Source organism: Tursiops truncatus, chromosome 11 (genome assembly GCF_011762595.2).
Source record: "Tursiops truncatus isolate mTurTru1 chromosome 11, mTurTru1.mat.Y, whole genome shotgun sequence".
NCBI lineage: Eukaryota > Metazoa > Chordata > Mammalia > Artiodactyla > Delphinidae > Tursiops > Tursiops truncatus.
In genome coordinates this window covers 41,131,668-41,151,421 of record NC_047044.1, presented here as the reverse complement: position 1 = coordinate 41,151,421, position 19,754 = coordinate 41,131,668, and the positions used below count along the sequence as shown (strand labels likewise).

Sequence of the window (19,754 nt, the reverse complement as noted above, 5' to 3'; positions counted from 1 at the left end):
CCATAGGGAACAGAGGGAATTCATTCTTTATCTTTACAGACTCCTTGTCATCCTGGGCACTATTGAGCAAGGTCAGTTTCCTTAATGATTGTGTGATTTGCGTCCTCACTTAATGAAAAGATAGCATATTTTGTGTGCATGTTTGCATGTGTGTACTTATGTGTGCATGTTATAGGCAAGGATGCAGGGAGTGGGTTGTGCTGTAACATTTCAGACCACAGCAGATAGGATGGATTTTGAGCTGGGTTAGGTGTTTCCGGGAATAATGTGATAACGGAGAGTGTATAGTGGGACACCGCTTTACGTGATGGAACATTTATGCTGCAGGTTTGGGCGTGGTTGTTTGGAGAGACCATAATGTTTGGAGGGTAAAAATGGAGATTGACCGCTGCCCTGGAACCGAGATTCTGGCTAAAATGGGGGACAGGCATCCCGTTAATCTCCAGAGCCTTATCTAGAAGGGAAGGAATTCACTTTGAGTAGTGGAGAGACATAGGTTCTAGATCAAGCTTGGCCGTGGAACAAAAGGTACTGCCTACCTAGGCCTCAGTTTTTTTCTTTAAACTGGTTTGTGTGATTTGGAGGACCTTTGAAGAACCTTCCATTTCTGTCATTCTAAGTGTTTATTGGACACTTAGGATATCCTCTTAAAACTGCTGCTGGCGTCTAATCACATAGTGTGGATGTGTAAGATGTTTGCTGAAGTCACTTTTTTATTTCCATATTTGGTGAAACTGGACACATCTCTACTAATCGTATTACATTATGTACATACGTACATTAATAATGAGAATGTTAAAAAACATCAGGCCGAAGACTGACATTTATCATCTCTATTTTTCTAAGGTTAGAATTAAAGGCTGCAGGTAACTTTTTATACCTTCCTAATAGCATTATTTTAATAGCATTTTTTCATTATAATGCTTTGTAGGACCAAATGAAAATGTTTTCATTGTGAAGTGGAAAGAAGAGTCTGGGGTTAGGGGCTCAGGGACTGGAAACTTAACTTTAAATACTTCAAATATTATCTTTTCCTAACCTAGAGCCATCTCATCGTATGCAGGGGCCTTCAGCCTTGGAAAAACTGGACAAGTAGAGTATTGAGCCCAAATGGAGATACATTAGCCCACAACTTCACTAAACAGTTGGGGGAAGTGTTGATATACAAAGGTTAAGGTATTGTCTCCAAGAAGTCCCTCTTAAAATGCAAACTGTTCCTGGAAAGAGTAATCACTTAACCAACATCATCCATGTAGCATGTTGAGACATTTATCCTCAGACCACACCTGGGGGTAAAAATTGGGTTAACCTTAAAGTACAAAACATTGTTTCTTTGTAATACCTCCTATAAAACACTGGACCTTCTAGCCTTGTTCAGAGACTCACTCCTGCCTCTCCCGTGAATTCTGGGCGCCCCCAGTCACACATACTCTGAAACAAGTCCCTTCAACCTCCCTGATACCCAAGGCCTCCACTGCAATATGTTGGTTTCTTTCTACCCCTACTGGGGATGCATGACATCAGATATCTCCATGTAGCCTGGCTACTCCTGCTGATGAAGCTGTTGTCACTCCGAAAGTCAGGGATGTCCTGTGATGCCACTGTGTCCTCTGTCAAGGGCGCCAGCTGCTGCTGCTGCCGCCATCAAGTGAAGCCAGATCTGGATCTTCACTGGTGCTGCTGCCGGAGAGTATGGGAGATGGCCTTGACCCCCATCTGCACCCTCCTCTCAGCCCCCAGCAAAGTCTTATCAGGTCAGTTCCTTTCTATGCTGAAATAGGCAGTCAGAGAACAATCCCTCTTGGTGGTTGTTTTTCACTTATTATCCTTATTCCTAAGCATTCAGGCTGTGGACCACATCTGGGTAGTAGGCACTGTGTTATACTCATAATTCCTCCCCCCCCCCCATGGTTGGGACATTGTAATTGGACCAAATTTTGGTCTCTTTGGTTGAATTATTTCCCCAAATGCTCCTCTCTCCTCCTCTAGTTGCAAACTAAGAGGGCCAATTCTTGGATGTGTATTAATGTCCTCATTATACTTAGATAAGTTTATCAATGTGTCTGTAGACAATAGAACCTACAAGGAGAGAGAACTCAGGGCAGGCATAGTTGAGTGGGGCAGATGGAAGTGGAATCAGGTAAGATTGGGGGCAGGAGGAAAGCTTGAATGGAGGTGACTATGTTCCTAGTGGGGTAGGACGAGAAAGAATCTCCTGAGAAAAGGAGAAAGATTCAGAAAGGAGTGTGAGAAAATGGAGGCTTGCTTGACCAACTTAATGGAATTGTTTGGGATTCTTGGATTATTATTCTTGTCAGAGATTTAAGATATGAATAAAATCTGCAGTGGGTAAAATCTCTAGATACAGCATGCCTGTCCAATAAACTGCCATGTCCATGTTGGTACAACAGAGACTTTTGTTCTTATAGTTGGCTGCACTTATAAAGAATGATACCATCTAGCATGGGGACCTGTAAGCCCTTGCAAATTAGGACATAGTCTTTTGGTCTACATTTTAATGATGCCATAATTACTTTAATTAAGTTCTCTTTCTCTCCTCTCCACATGTTGTCTGTTATAAAAGCCCCATCAAAAGTGATTGTGTTTTGTGCAAAGGAGTGCCGAAACATTCTTTTGTTTAATGTTATTTTTTAAAGTTGTAAGTCCTTATTTGTAAGACAGCATAGTTTCCTTTATTTTGTCTTATGCTTTATGTAGTTTAAGTAAAGTGAGAATATTTTTTTTTAAGTTTTTTTGGTTTTGTTTTTGGTTTTTTACTTTTCATGTGGACCATTTTTAAAGTCTTTATTGAATTTGTTACAATACTGCTTCTGTTTTATGTTTTGGTTTTTTGGCCCCAAGGCATGTGGGATCTTAGCTTCCTGACCAGGGATGGAACCCACACCCCAGGCGTTGGAAGGTGAAGTCTTAACCACTGGACTGCCAGTGAAGTCCCGAGAATATTTTCTTATTCCTTATGTGTTTTGCTTTTTGCAAATAATGTCCAATATTTTGTTGCATTTATTTCTCCCCTCTTAGGCCTTACACCTCTTTAGTAAACTGGTCTAATATCCTTTGTGAGTGCGTATGTGTCTAATTCCTCTTTGTTTCAGTTTTCAACATGCTTTTAGCTGATGATGTTAAATTCTGCCTATCCTTTTGACTCAAGAAAGACTTCTTCCTGTTTCCAGCACCCAGTTTACTGGATTTCTTATTGTTTAATTATGTTCCCATGTGGCCACTTTTATTATTTTCTTAAGCTTGCTGAAATTTACTCTGGAATTGGTTTTTCCATTTTACTGATTTCTTGTCTCATGATTAAATATTTTATTGATGTTTGCAATTACAGTGACATGATGCTAGAGTATCCTCAGGGTACTTTGTGTTTGCTCTTTTCCTAAACCTTTTGTAATCTTGTGATTTTTAAAAAACAATTACAGATTTCAAGAAGTTTCCACCTTAGTCAGTGTCAGCTTAAACCAGGCAAAGTTGCTAGTTGGAGAACAATACAGTTATGTAAATGGATTCCATGTTTTTTCAGTGACTCTTCTAAACTAGTTAAAAATTACAAACTCAGCTGAGGCATAACTGAGAACATATTATAAAGAGAGGAAAGCAGACAGTATTGCCAGAGAGGAATACCACATGTTGTAACAATAGGACTAAAATTTTAAAAGGAAAAGCAAGAGATGGATTAAAATTTGTACAATAGAAAGAAATTAATTTTGCTCTCACCATTATCTAATAATTCTCTTGTTAAATATGCAATTAGAAGTAAGAGAGGTTAACCCTCCATGCAGTCTGTGAGTCAAGCTTCACTGACTTTCATGGCTATAAAACTGACATCTTGATCGTTTTCTTATTTAAAGTGGTAGCCTGCCATTTTTGTTTGTTTTAGAACAATCACAGTTGACTGTTTGAAAGAATCCAAAGCAATCTTGTCTCTCAGGCTAATGGCAGTTTCATGGTTAATATTAATGACAGCACTGAGGATGAATATATTTTAATAGTATTAAATCTCAATGAAAAGTTGTTATGGGCTGGGTAGCTCAGAAAGCATTCATAAGACCTTCAGTTAGTTTTGTTTACTTTTTACACATCAATTATTTATTTATTTATTTAAGATGTTGGGGGTAGGAGTTTAGTAATTTATTTATTTATTTTTGCTGAGTTGGGTCTTCTTTTCTGTGCAAGGGCTTTCTCTAATTGTGGCAAGCGGGGGCCACTCTTCATCACGTTGCACTGGCCTCTCACTATCGCGTCCTCTCTTGTTGCGGAGCACAGGCTCCAGACGCGCAGGCTCAGTAGTTGTGGCTCACGGGCCTAGTTGCTCCACGGCATGTGGGATCTTCCCAGACCAGGGCTCGAACCCATGTCCCCTACATTAGCAGGCAGATTCTCAACCACTGCGCCACCAGGGAAGCCCAATTATTTATTTTTTAATAAATTTATTTTTTTATTTTATTTATTTTTGGCTGCGTTGGGTCTTTGTTGCTGTGCACGGGCTTTCTCTAGTTGTGGCGAGCGGGGGCTACTCTTTGTTGCGGTGCGCGGGCTTCTCATTGTGGTGGCTTCTATTGTTGCATAGCATGAGCTCTAGGCACGCGGGCTTCAGTAGTTGTAGCTCGCAGGCTCAATAGTTGTGGCACGCAGGCTCTAGAGCACAGGCTCAGTAGTTGTGGCTCATGGGCTTAGTGGCTCTGTGGCATGTGGGATCTTCCTGGACCAGGGCTCGAACCTGTGTCCCCTGCATTGGCAGGCGGATTCTTAACCACTGAGCCATCAGGGAAGTTCCTACACATCAATTATTTATACCTGTAATGAAACAATAATGCTGTTATGCATTGGCAGAGCCCTTTTCACTATTGAGGACACCAAGTACTTTATGAGCTGCTGGGAGCCAATTTCTGCTCTTGATGCATATATAGTTGTCTGTCGTGAGCCAACCAGAAGCATAGATAGCATTTATGCCTGAATTTCCGACAAGAAGCCTTTGGCACTACCTTAAAGACATACCCAGAATCCAAACACAGCTCCCTGCCTCCACCATCACCTCCTGATTCCAAGCCACCTTCACCTCCTCCTTGGATTGTTTTAACAGATCTCTCTATTTGTTGTCCCTCTGTAATTTATCCCTAAGCACCAGCTACAGTGGTCCAAATGAAAAGGTCATGTCCTCATTCTCCAGACACTTCAATGGCTCCCCAACTAATTCAAAGTAAAAGCCAAAGTCCTTACAATGGCCAGCAAGGTCTTAAGGATTTGACCTCTTTTTACACCTCTGATCTTATCGTCTTCAGCTTTTCCCCTTGTTTGCTTGGCTTTGGCCACACTCTGCTCCTTGCTGATCCCTGGGCACACTTACTCTGTTGCCTGAGGGCTGTGTATTGACTGTTCCCTCTGCCTGGAATGCGCTTTGTCCAGAGAGCTGCTTACCTCTCTCCTTCACTTTTTTCAGGAGCATTAATTCAGGTGCTGTTCGCTTCTGTAGCAAAGAAACCTTAAATTTACAGTGCGTTTAACAAAGCAGAAGTGTACCTCTCACTCCTATAACAGCTGATAATGGTGTACCTGGATAGCGGGTGGCTTTCCTGTAAGTGGCAACTCTTTGGCAACCCAGGCTCCTTCTCTTTGTGACTCTGCAGTCTCTTTGGCCAGGCCCCCAGGGCCTCTGTTTCTTGTTAGTGGAAGGGAAATCAGACAGTGGACATGGCATACGTCACCTGTACTCACATCCTCTTGAGAGAACAACTAGTCACAGGGCCACGCTGGATTCAAGGGGGAGCTGTGATCGTAGTCACTGGCTCTGTAGCATGTCCTAGCAAAACTTTAACACTGTGAACAGGGAGTAAAGACTCCTGGGGCAGCTAGTCATTTCTGTCACAGACTGCCTCCTGGCCACCCAATATCTATGTGACCTCCTCCCTAAAGGAAACAACCCAAAGTACCACCCAGGTGCCTCATCCATGACAAAGTCCAGGCACTCTGGGTAATGTGTTCCTTTGGTCCAGAGACCTATGAATTCAAAAACGAAGTGCGGGCTTCCCTGGTGGTGCAGTGGTTGAGAGTCCGCCTGCTGATGCAGGGGACGCGGGTTCATGCCCCGGTCTGGGTAGATCCCACATGCCGCAGAGCAGCTGGGCCTGTGAGCCATGGCCACTGAGCCTGCGCGTCTGGAGCCTGTGCTCTGCAAAGGGAGAGGCCACAACAGTGAGAGGCCCGCATATTGGGAAAAAAAAAAAAAAATATGGACGAGGAACAGGATAACCACAACAGAAACTTGTGTTTGTGAAAGGGCAGACTGGGAGATCCTTGGCGGTAACTGGTCCATAACAATGAGGAATCTGACTGGGCAGGTGCTGTGAAGGCTCCCTGCCCGGGACGTGGTGCAGATTCTTCCTTAGACCATGCTCCTGCTCAGTGGGTGGAACTTGCTTGTTCACTCTTCTCTGTGGTCCTTGACTCTGGCCTCTGGGATGTTCTTCTTGTCCATTATCCTTTCTGCTGATACCTAAGATGAGCATTAAGGAATATGACCTCCTTGGAGCTCGCACCGTTTTTACAGCCTGCTTCCTGCTGGTACATATTGAGGTCCTTGGGAGGATGTTTTACAGTCACAGGCTTTGTAAGGCCCAGACCACTATTCTTCAGAAACATTATTCCCTTGATTTCTAGTTAGTTCCATGTGCGGTAATCATATCCCAAGTTCTTTCCTAGAAGTGATTCTTACACCTGCTCTCTTTCTTTCCTTTCTTGCCCCTATACTTCCCTTAATTTAATGGGGCTTACTGGAGGCCCCTTGAAGCAATAGGCTTGATGAGAAGAGAATAAGTTCCCATGATCTGTGTTTCAGCTTTGCACACCTCTGCTTAACGAAAGCAACTTAATGGGTGCTTCTGCTCAAAACACTTCAGGTCTTATCTCCTACTGCTTGGTGTCTAGAAGCAGTCAACTTTCTAAGCCTGCAAGGCCTCAAACCCACCTTAATTCCTAGATTTTCTTTATTCTGTTCCATTTCTGTTTGCAAGCTAGCCAGTTCTTTCCTGAGCACATTTCTTTCTTGAACTCTTTGTTCAGTGCAGAGAGGAGCATTCAGCACCTTTTTTGGACAGAATTTTGCCCCCTCAAATTCATATGTTGAAGCCCTAACCTTCAATGTGACTGTTTTTGGAGATAGGGCCTTTACGGAGGTAATTAAGGTTAAACAATGTAATAATGGTGGGACGCTAATCCAATAGGACTGGTGTCCTTATAAGAAGAGGAAGAGACACCAGGAGTACATATGCACAGAAAAAAGGCCATATGAAGACACAGCAAGAAGGCAGCCATCTGAAAGCCCAGGAGAGAGGGCTAACCAGAAACCAACCCTGCTGGCACCTTGATCTTGGACTTCCAGCCTCCAAACTGTGAGAAAATAAACTTCTGCTGTGTATTTGCTGTATGTGTATTTTATTATGGCAGCCCTAGTAGACTAATACGGCGTCTTTTGGCATTCTGGATCTTTCAAACGACTTATTCTAATGCTACAGGATCACTAGGTACTTGTTTTGTCTTACAAGTGTGCCCACGTAATAGTTTAACATTACATGGGTCTCTGATTTCCAGCTTCTAATGTCTATTTTGTGCCATCTCCTACCTGATTGCCAAGTCAATGCTCTATATTTTAGTTTTTTGGGTTTTTTTTAAGACACCACTTCAAGGAATCAGTTTCTGTAACAAATGGACCTCAAAACTTTGGAAGATTAACATAAAAGAAGTTTATTTTTCTCTCATATAACACTAAAAATTATTATATCCTGTTGGTGGGTGGCTGTCTTCCACATGGAGATTCAGGGACCCACCTCCTTTCATCTTGGCTCCAGCATATTCTAAACCTGCAGTGTCCAATGTGGTACCACCTGTGGCTACTGAGTACTTGAAAAGTGGCCATCAGTACTGGAAATATGCTGTAAGTGCAAAACACATAACTAGATTTTGAAAAAAAGAATATAAAGTGTTCATGAATATTTTATATTGAATGTATACTGGAATATATTTTGGAGATATTGGGTTCAAAAATGCATTATTGAAATGAATTTAACCCATTTCTGCTAGCAATAATCACATCTTGGATGAACTCCCTTGGCTACAGTACTGCCACTACACAAAGCTATAATATATATATATATATTTTACACAAAGTAACAATATATATATTAGTGTGGCTACTAGAAAACTTAAAATTATGTATATGGCTCACATTGTATTTCTCTCGGACAGCCCTGTTCTAAAGCCTCAGAGTCTTCTGCTTCAGTTGGCAGAAAGGGAAAGAGACAGTGGAGGAGCCACTTCAGATTCATAAAAACCCCAGCTTACAGGTAAGAGAAAGCTCATCTGCTCAATTCCATTGTGAGAATTAGTTACATGGCTATGTCCAGATGTGAGAGGGCTTGGGAAATGTCATCCTGGCTCAGAGGCCACCTCGTAGCGACAGTTCTAATCTAAGAAGGGGAGTGCAAATGATTGTGGACAGCTAGCCCTCTCCAACACAAGGTCTGTGCTCAAGCATCATCTCCTTGGTGAAGTCTTCCCTGACTACTGCAGCCACCTGCAGGCCACCCCTAGCATTCCCTGTCTTCCTTCCTTGTTTTATTTTTCTTTAGAACATTCCACGATTTGACACATCACGTTTTGTGTATTTGTTCATTTTCTTTCTTTCTCACTATATGTAAACTCCTTGAAATAATTTTTTAAAAATTTCTTTATTGTGGTAAAATATACACAACATAAAATTTACTATCTTAACCATTTTTATGTATGACATTCAGTGGTATTAAAAACCTTCATATTTTTATGCAGCCATCAGCACCATCCATATCCAGAACTCTTTTCATCTTGCAAAACTGAAACTCTGTACCCATTAGACAAGAGCTTCCCATTTCCCTCTTCCTTCATCTCCTAGCAACCACCATTCTACTTTCTGTCCCTGTGATTTTGACTACTGTAAGTATCTCATATAACTAGAATGAAACAGTATTTTTCTTCTTGTGACTGGCATATTTCACTTAGCGTAATGTCCTCAAGATTAATCCATGTTGTGGCCTATGTCAAAATTTCCTTCTTTTTTAAGGCTGAATAATATTCCATTATATGTATATATCACCTTTTGCTTATTCAGTCATCTGTCTATGGACACTTGGATGACGTCTGCATTTTAGCTGTTGTGAATAATGCTTCTATGAATATGGGTATACATATATCCCTGATGTCCCAAATATCCCACAGAGACCCTGATTTCAATTCAATTAAATATGTACCCAAAATTGGAATTGCTGGATCACATGGTAGTTCTATTTTGAACTTTTTGGGAAATGTCCATACTGTTTTTCACAGTGACTACAGCATTTTACATTCCAAACAATGCACGAGATTCCAATTTCCCAACATCCTTGCCAACATTTGTTATCTTCTGTTTTTTTGTTTTGTTTTGCTTTATAGTAGCCATCTTAATGGGTGTGAGGAAGTATCTCATTGTGGTTTTGATTTGCATTTGCCTCATGATTAGTGATATCGAGCATTTTTTCATGTGCTTATTGGCTATTTGTATGTCTTTGGAGGAATGTTTAATAATATCTGAAGGCATTGATTTTCATCTGTGGCTTCAGTGCTGTGTTACTCATGCCTGGAACTGTGCTGCCATGTACCAGACACTCAAGGATTATATGCTGACCAAATAAACAATTGAACCTTACTGGCCTGCTAAGGCACAGATAAAGCATTGAGGAAGGGAATTAGGTACTTAGTTCAGAACTCATTAGTACAGTCAAGATAAATGATATATTCTGTCAGTTTGTAAATATGAGCAAACCAGAGTTAGACATAGTGGCGATGTCAGCTTAACATCACAGATTTTTAAACTTGAGCAGAAATTTGCTACCCTGGTGTTTTGTTTGCTCTGCACAGTATTGATTTTTTTTTTGAGAATTTTAATTTTTTAATTTATTTTTTTATTAGTGACTAAAAATATCTGGATACTTTTACAGTTTTTTTTAAATCGAGATTTTATTTTTTCTTCTCCTGTTTATTTTTTAAGTCTTACTCTACTTATACTCTTTCAGTGGTATTATTTAACTTGTATCATATCAGCATACCAGTAATAATAATTATAATGATGATAATAAATAATTTATGAGGTTAAAAAGAAGACAAACCTAATTCTAGACAACAAATATATGTAGGCCAAGAGGGGGGATATCAGAGTTAAGTTTCTAAACTCCTTGTAGTGTATGGAGGGGGTTAAAATATTAACTATAGACTGTTAGTTATTATGAATGCAAGATATTGGGTTGGCCAAAAAATTCGTTTGGGTTTTTCCGTAATGTCTTACGGAAAAACCCAAACGAATTTTTTGGCCAACCCAATATTATTTAAAAGATAATCAGTAAAGAGTAGACACAGAGTCTGTAATCTTCAGCCAGTAGAAGGAAAAAATCAAACAAGAAAGCAAACCACAATTCCACTCCTAGGTATATACCCAAAATAGTTGAAAGCAGGGACTTGAGCAGATATTTGCATACCCATTTCTACCGCACAGTTATTCAGAATATAGAAAAGATGGAAACAAGTCAAATGTTCATCAGCAGGTGAATGGATAAACAAATTATGGTATGTACATACAATAGAATATTATTCAGACATAAAAAGGAATGAAGTTACAATACATGCTACAACATGGATGAATTTTGACAATTTTATGCTACGTGAAATAAGCCAGACACAAAAGGATAAAGACTGCATGAGTGTACTTATGTGAAATATCAAGAATAGGCAAATTGGGGCTTCCCTGGTGGCGCAGTGGTTGAGAGTCTGCCTGCCGATGCAGGGGACACGGGTTCGTGCCCCGGTCCGGGAAGATCCCACATGCCGCGGAGCGACTAGGCCCGTGAGCCATGGCCGCTGAGCCTGCGCGTCTGGAGCCTGTGCTCCGCAACGGGAGACGCCACAGCAGTGAGAGGCCCGCGTACCCCAAAAAAAAAAAAAAAAAAAAAAAAAAAAGAATAGGTAAATTCATAGAGACAGCAGTAGATTAAAGTTACCAGGGGCTGGGGGATGGGAAGAATAAGGGAATTATTGTTTAATTGTTACAGAGTTTGTTTGGGGTGATGAAAAAGTTTTGGAAATAGTGGTGATGGTTGCACAACATTGTGAATGTAACTAATGCCACTAAATTGTACACTTAAAAATTATTAAAATGGCAAATTTATGTTATTTGTATTTTACCATAAAAATTATTTTTTAAATGAGAGCAAACCAACAATTTGCTCAAAGAAAGAATAAAAAAAAATTAAAAAGTACAGTAAAGAGAAAGAGCAAGATGATAGGAACAAGTCCAGCTAACAGTATCTGTAAATCATCTGAACTTATCAGCTAAAAGACAGAGGTTGTTAGATATAAAAATGCAAAATCCATTTGCATGTTTATAAGAAACACACCTGAAACATAGGGACTAAGAAAGGTTGAAAGTGAAGGAAAAGTAAAAGAATTAAAAGAATTTTAAAAAGACATACCAGGAAAATACTAACGAAAAGAAAGTTCAAGTTTCTGTAGTTATATTAAACTTGTCTTAAACTTTAAGACAAAACATATAGTTATGGATAAGAGAGTCATAAAAATGATAAAAGGTTTATTTCAACAGGAAGTTCTAGTAATTCTAAATTTACAGAGCTCAATAAAATATCTAAAATACAATGTAAAATTTATAAACCCTCGAAATATATAGAACAAAATTGATAAAACTATATGAGAAGTGGACAAATGAAATACTCGAATGGAATGTTTCAACACATGACTGTCAATTATTGATGGTCATGTAGACCAAATATATAATGAACATATGGAAGATGAATCACACATTTAACAGCTGTGAGTTAATAGATATGTATAGAACCATGTTTCTAGGACCACTGATTAAAGAATGCATATTATACTGGAGAATATGAGGAACATTAAAACAAACAAGCAAACAAACAAACAAACAAACCTGACCATGTGCTAGGCCATAAAACAAGCCTTAACTGATTTCAAAGATTAGGTATCGTGTAATTCATATTTTCTGTCAGTAATGCAATCTGGTATACAATCAAAATAACAAAGATATTAAAAAATGCAAAACCCCACACTTTTGAACATTTAAAAATGTATTTTTAAATAACTCTAAGTCAAAAAGGAATAATATTGAAGATTAAAATATACTTAGAGCTCAATGATAATGAAAGTACTAAGGATAAAACTTGAGGGATGGGCAACAGAGGTATTTAGAAGGAAATTTATAGTAATAAATGCTTTCTAAAGAAAAAGAATGTAGGTTGAAAATCAAGGAGGAAGACATACAGTTAGAAAAAAATGGAATAAAGAAAAAGAAAGTCAAAGAAAACAAATTATAAAAATAAAAGCAGAGATTAATGTAAACGAAAATAAAGATACAATGGAGAGGATAAACAAAGCACTAAATTTCGCATCTAAGTATATATCCTACAGAAACTCTTACACGTTTGTATCAGACAAAAAAGATATAAAGGACAGAAATACATTACTAAAATTGAGATAAATGAAAATGGACATAAGTGAAAGTCACAAATAATCAAAATGGATACAAAAAGAAACAAAATCTGAATAGCATTATATCTTTTGAATAATTTGAATTTATAATTAAAAGCCTTCCCACAAGGAAAACTCTAGTCTCAGATGGACTTACTAGTGAATTCTACCAAAAATTTAAGAAAGAATAATACCAGTCATACATAAAAGCTTGAAGAAATAAAAGAGAAAGAAACCCTTCCCAAGTCATTTTATGAGACCAGAAATTCTCTGATAACAAAGATATTAAAAGATAAGACCATTATTCCTTAGGAACACAGAAAAGTTCTTAACAAAATATTAGCAAATCAAATTCATCATCTATAAATAGGGTAACACACATGACCAAATTAGATTTATCCCAGATATGCAAGATTGGTTTCGTATTCAACAATCAATTAATGTAATTCAAATGTAATTAAAGAATAATAAAAGGGAAAAAACATTATTATCTTCATAGGTACAGTAAAAGTACTTTTAAAAATTCAACACTAATTAATGATTTAAAAGATCCTTGGGAGACTAGATATAGGACGCTTCTTCAACCTGATAAAGGGAATTTGAAGACCCAGCAACTAATACCATATTTAATAGTGAAATACTGGATACTTTTCCTATAAGATTGGGAACATGCAAGAGTATGTACTTTCACTACTTTTATTCAAGATTTTTCCTGGAGATTATAGCTGTTGCAACAGGCAAGAAACCAAATAATAGGTGTATAGATTGGAAAGAAAGAAGTAAAACTTTCTATTTGTAGAAGATGATAGTATATGTAAAAAACCCCAATGAAGCTGCAAAAAAACTACTAGAACTAGTAGTGAATTTAGCCAGATGACGTAAGTTCAATATACAAAATTTTATTGAATTTTTTTAATACTAGCAACAAATAATTGGGAAATCAAATTAAAAGAAACACGTACTATTTTCTAGCATAAAAATAAAATACCTAAAAATAAATTTAACAAAATATATTGAATATGTGCATATAGAACATTACCATACATTGCTGAGGAAAATTAAAGATCTAAACAAATGGGGATGCACATAATTAGATTCATGGATTGGAGGAATCAATGCTATTAAAATTTCAAAATTCCCCCAGTTGTTTTATTGATTCAACGTAGTCCCAGTCAAAATTCCTGTAGCCTTTCTTTTATAGATATTGGCAAATTTATATGGAAATACAGAAGATCTAGACTAGCCAATGTAATTTGAGAAATAAGAATCAAGTTAGAAGTTATGCTATCTAATTTCAAGATGTCATAAAGTTATAGGACTTAAGATAATGAATTTTAGCCTAAGAGTAGACATACAGATGAATGGAATAGAATAGTGAGTCCAGAAAAAAAATATATACACACATTAATTGATTTTTGATAGGATTTCAGGGTCATTCAGTGGATTAAATGGTAATGTTTTCAACAAAGGATGTTGAGATAATTGGATATCCACATGGAATAAAATGACTCTCAGCACATACTTCACACTTTACACAAAGACTATCTTGAAATGGATCATAGACCTAAATGTAAAAGCCAAAACTATAAAACTTAAGAGGAAAGTATGAGACAATCTCTGTGACTTTGGAGTAGGCAATAGTTTTTGAGATAGTACAAACTGTAAAATCTTTAAAAAGGATAAATTAGATTTCATTGAAATTAAAACCTTTTATTCTTGGAATAAGGAAGTGAAAGCATGACATAGACTGGGAGAAATTATTCTCAATACATATATACGAAAAAGGTACTTTTATCCTTGTTCTGGATTTTCTTTTGGCATCCAGAATGCATAAAGCTCTGCGACAACTCAAAAATAGGAAGACAAACAACCCAATAATAAATGAGCAAAAGATTTGAACAGATACATGGCAAAAAAGATATATAAATGGTCAATAAACACATAAAAAGATGCTCAGCGTTATTATTTATCAGAATAATGCAAACAAAAACTATAGTGATATACCACTACTGACCCCATAGCATGCTTAAAAAATGAAAAAGGTTAACAATATCAAGTGTTGGCAAAGATGTGGAGCATCTGTAACTTATACATTGCTGGAAGGAGTATAAAATGGTACACACACTTTGGAAAACAGTTATATAGTTTAAGTTAAACATGCAGTTATATTATCTAGCAATTCTATGTGTGCGTATTTACCTAAGATAAGTGAAATTTTGTGTCAGCACAAAGCCTTAATCATGAACTCATAGCAACTTTATTCATAATAGCACCAAACTGGAAACAACTCAAAGGTCCATCAAGAAGTGAGTGAATAAACGAACTGTAGTATAGCCATATGACAGAATATTGCTCCGTGATAAATAGAAAGGAACACAACAACATGGAAGAATCTCAAACATATTATTATGCAGCAAAGAAGCCAAAGAATAGTACATTTTGTGTGATTCTGTTTACTTGATATTCTAGAAAATGCAAAATGTAACCTACTGGGACAGAAAGCACGTAAGTGGTTCCCTAGGGCTGGGAGTGAGATGGGGTTGACCACAAAGAGCCACAGTAACATTTTTGGGTGAGGAAATGTTCTGTATCTGGATTATGGTGGTAGTTACACATTGTGGTAGTTATAAATTGTCAAAATTCTTCTAATGGCATACTTAAATAAGTGTAGTTTATCATATGTAAATTATACTTCAATAAAGCTGATTGAAAAGATGGATGGCAAAGAAATCAATGTCTGATCACCTCACCTTAGTTTAACCTGGCTGTTCTTCATGGCCAGTGGAGTGGGAACATGGTGTCTAATTTGGGTGCTACAGTCAGGAAGGCTTTGAAATTACTGGTGGAGCTACTCCATTCCAGAAATTTCTCTGATTTCTCTGATTGCTCTTTTTGTTGACATCTGTTCTTTTTTTTTTAACGTCTTTATTGGAGTATAATTGCTTTACAATGGTGTGTTAGTTTCTGCTTTATAACAAAGTGAATCAGTTATACATATACATGTATCCCCATATCTCTTCCCTCTTGAGTCTCCCTCCCTCCCAACCCCCCATCCCACCCCTATAGGTGATCACAAAGCACCAAGCTGATCTCCCTGTGCTATGCGGCTGCTTCCCACTAGCTGTCTATTTTACATTTGGTAGTGTATATATGTCCATGCCACTCTCTCACTTTGTCCCAACTTACCCTTCCCCCTCCCCATATCCTCAAGTCCATTTTCTAGTAGGTCTGCATCTTTATTCCTGTCTTGCCCCCAGGTTTTTTATGACCATCTTTTTTTTAGATTCCATATATATGTGTTAGCATATGGTATTTGTTTTTCTCTTTCTGACTTAACTTCACTCTATATGACAGACTCTAGGTCCATCCACCTCACTACGAATAACTCAATTTCGTTTCTTGTTATGGCTGAGTAATATTCCATTGTATATATGTGCCACATCTTCTTTATCCATTCATCTGTTGATGGACACCTAGGTTGCTTCCATGTCCTGGCTATTTTAAATAGAGCTGTAATGAACATTATGGAACATGACTCTTTTTAAATTATGGTTTTCTCAGGGTATACGCCCAGTAGTGGGATTGCTGGGTCGTATGGTAGTTCTACTTTTAGTTTTTCGAGGAACCTCCATACTGTTCTCCATAGTGGCTGTATCAGATTACATTCTCACCAAGAGGGCAAGAGGGTTCCCTTTTCTCCACACCCTCTCCAGCGTTTATTGTTTGTGTATTTTTTGATGATGGCCATTCTGACTGGTGTGAGATGATATCTCATTGTAGTTTTGGTTTGCATTTCTCTAATGATTAATGATTTTGAGCATTCTTTCATGTGTGTGTTAGCACTCTGTATATCTTCTTTGGAGAAATGTCTATTTAGGTCTTCTGCCCATTTTTCGATTAGGTTGTTTGTTTTTCTGATATTGAGCTGCATGAGCTGCTTGTAAATTTTGGAGATTAATCCTTTGTCAGTTCCTTCATTTGCAAATATTTTCTCCCATTCTGAGGGTTGTCCTTTAGTCTTGTTTATGGTTTCCTTTGCTGTTCAAAAGTGTTTAAGTTTCATTAGGTCCCATTTGTTTATTTTTATTTCCATTTCTCTAGGAGGTGGATCAAAAAGGATCTTGCTGTGATTTATGTCATAGAGTGTTCTGCCTATGTTTTCCTCTAACAGTTTGATAGTGTCTGGCGTTACATCTAAGGTCTTTAATCCATTTTGAGTTTATTTTTGTGTATGGTGTTAGGGAGTGTTCTAATTTCATTCTTTTACATGTAGCTGTTCAGTTTTCCCAGCAACACTTATTGAAGAGGCTGTCCTTTCTCCACTGTATATTCTTTCCTCTTTTATCAAAGATAAGGTGACCATATGTGCGTGGGTTTATCTCTGGGCTTTCTATCCTAATCCATTGATCTATATTTCTGTTTTTGTGCCAGTACCATACTGTCTTGATTACTGTAGCTTTGTAGTATAGTCTGAAGTCAGGGAGCTTGATTCTTCCAGCTCCGTTTTTCTTTCTCAAGATTTCCTTGGCTATTCGGGGTCTTTTGTGTTTCCATACAAATTGTGAAATTTTTTGTTCTAGTTCTGTGAAAAATGCCAGTGGTAGTTTGATAGGGATTGCATTGAATCTGTAGATTGCTTTGGGTAGTACAGTCATTTTCACAATGTTGATTCTTCCAATCCAAGAACATGGTATATCTTTCCATCTGTTTGTATCATCTTTAATTTCTTTCATCAGTGTTTTATAATTTTCTGCATACAGGTTTTTTGTCTCCTTAGGTAAGTTTATTCCTAGATATTTTATTCTTTTTATTGCAGTGGTAAGTCGGAGTGTTTTCTTAATTTCACTTTCAGATTTTTCATCATTAGTGTATAGGAATGCAGGAAATTTCTGTGCATTAATTTTGTATCCTGCTACTTTACCAAATTCATTGATTAGCTCTAGTAGATTTCTGGTAGCATCTTTAGGATTCTCTATGTATAGTATCATGTCATCTGCAAACAGTGACAGCTTTACTTCTTCTTTTCCGATTTGGATTCCTTTTGTTTCTTTTTCTTCTGTGATTGCTGTGGCTAAAACTTCCAAAACTATGTTGAATAATAGTGGTGAGAGTGGGCAACCTTGTCTTGTCCCTGATCTTAGTGGAAATGGTTTCAGTTTTTCACCATTGAGGACGATGTTGGCTGTGGGTTTGCCATATATGACCTTTATTATGTTGAGGTAGGTTCCCTCTATGCCTACTTTCTGGAGGGTTTTTATCATAAATGGGTGTCGAATTTTGTCAAAAGCTTTTTCTGCATCTACTGAGAGGATCGTATGATTTTTCTCCTTCAATTTGTTAATATGGTTTATCACATTGATTGATTTACGTATATTGAAGAATCCTTGCATTCCTGGGATAAGCCCCACTTGATCATGGTGTATGATCCTTTTAATGCGCTGTTGGATTCTGTTTGCTAGTATTTTGTTGAGGATTTTTGCATCTATGTTCATCAGTGATATTGGCCTGTAGTTTTCTTTCTTCGTGACATCCTTGTCTGGTTTTGGTATCAGGGTGATGGTGGCCTCGTAGAATGAGTTTGGGAGTGTTCCTCCCTCTGCTATATTTTGGAAGAGTTTGAGAAGGATAGGTGTTAGCTGTTCTCTAAATGTTTGATAGAATTCGCCTGTGAAGCCATCTGGTCCTGGGCTTTTGTTTGTTGGAAGATTTTTTTTTTTTTTTTTTTTGCGGTACGCGGGCCTCTCACCATTGTGGCCTCTCCTGTTGTGGAGCACAGGCTCTGGACGCGCAGGCTCAGTGGCCATGGCTCATGGGCCCAGCCACTGCACGGCATGTGGGATCCTCCCGGACCGGGGCACAAACCCGTGTCTCCTGCATCGTCAGGCGGACTCTCAACCACTGCGCCACCAGGGAAGTCTGTTGGAAGATTTTTAATCACAGTTTCAATTTCAATGCTTGTGATTGGTCTGTTCATATTTTCTGTTTCTTCCTGGTTCAGTCTCGGAAGGTTGTGCATTTCTAATAGTTTGTGTTGACATCTGTTCTTATTTTAGTGAATGTAGTAGCTCCCAAATTATCTGATGATATTATTTGGAATGTTATAATAGTTGTCTCCAGCCTCTGATTTACCTCTATTTCCTCTGTGGCCATAAAGATCAGTAAAAGAATTAAAGTCCTAAATGTCAGCATTTTTGTTTCCCCTTTTCTCCATTCTCCTGCTATTTCAGCGCATGCCTTGAGATTAATGATGAAGGATCTCCATATCGTCTTAGATAATATGCTGACTTGGAATATAGTAATTGTTTCTGGGGTCAAATTATAAGCCAGATATAAAGTTCTAGAAGGAATAGAGGATACTAGAAAGCTAAAAAAGCAATTGTGCTATCACTGCATTATTATTTTTTAGAATTAATCACAATTTTTACATGTTTATTTGAGTTGTTCTGGTTCTGATTTTTTCTTTTATTCCCCATCATTTCACAAATTATTTCTTTCTAAAAAGGTCCTGCCGAAATTAATTGAGACTATTTTCTTCCATTTAAGTTTATTTACATCCTGTTAAACAGTTAACATTTTTAGTTTTCACATTTCATTTTAATTCTGCCGAGAATTACTAAGTGCCTGCTATTTGCTGTGCACTGATCCTGGAACTGGAAAAGTAAAAGTGATAACTGGACCTGTCCTCACAGTGCGAGACACATACAGAAGTAGTTTAATAACACGCAGTTCCCTGTCATAGAAGTACATTTAAAAGGCTGGGAGAAGCAGTTGAAAGAACAATTGATTTCTGCTTTTTGAGAGCGTATTAGAGATAGCAAGTGGCTATCAAAGGTTGAGTTATCTAGGGGTGAAAGAGAAGGAAGGGCCGCCTTCACAGAGGGGAATGGTGTAAGCAAAGAATCAGGGTGTTTTTTTCTCCCATTGTCGAGGAATGTTGAATCAAGGAACAAGTTATTCCGACAGACTTTCCATGATTTTTCAAATTGCTTTCTAAATTTTCCCAAATATTTCATAAATATTTCACAAAATTAACCCCTCCAAACTGGCTGCACTACGGAACGAAGGCAGGAGGATTATATAGTCAGTGGGGTGGGCTTTCAGAGCCCCTGCAGTAAACCCACGTTAATGTGTCACTCGTGTCAGTGTCAGTCATCATGTACATCTTCATGGGAAAAAGA

The 19,754-nt window shown here is 38.0% G+C and overlaps 1 long non-coding RNA gene across 2 annotated transcripts in view; it reads left to right on the top strand.

The window, feature by feature from the left end:
* The window catches only part of LOC117314191 (uncharacterized), a 94,863-nt gene that overhangs the window by 3,246 nt on the left and 71,863 nt on the right, over window positions 1-19,754 (top strand). The window contains exons 2-3 of one of the 2 annotated variants that reach the window (XR_012324063.1): window positions 7,239-7,406; window positions 8,260-8,357. This is a non-coding gene — a long non-coding RNA (uncharacterized lncRNA). The remainder of the gene's footprint in view (window positions 1-7,238; window positions 7,407-8,259; window positions 8,358-19,754) is intronic. The other variant, XR_004528884.2, reaches the window with a different exon arrangement.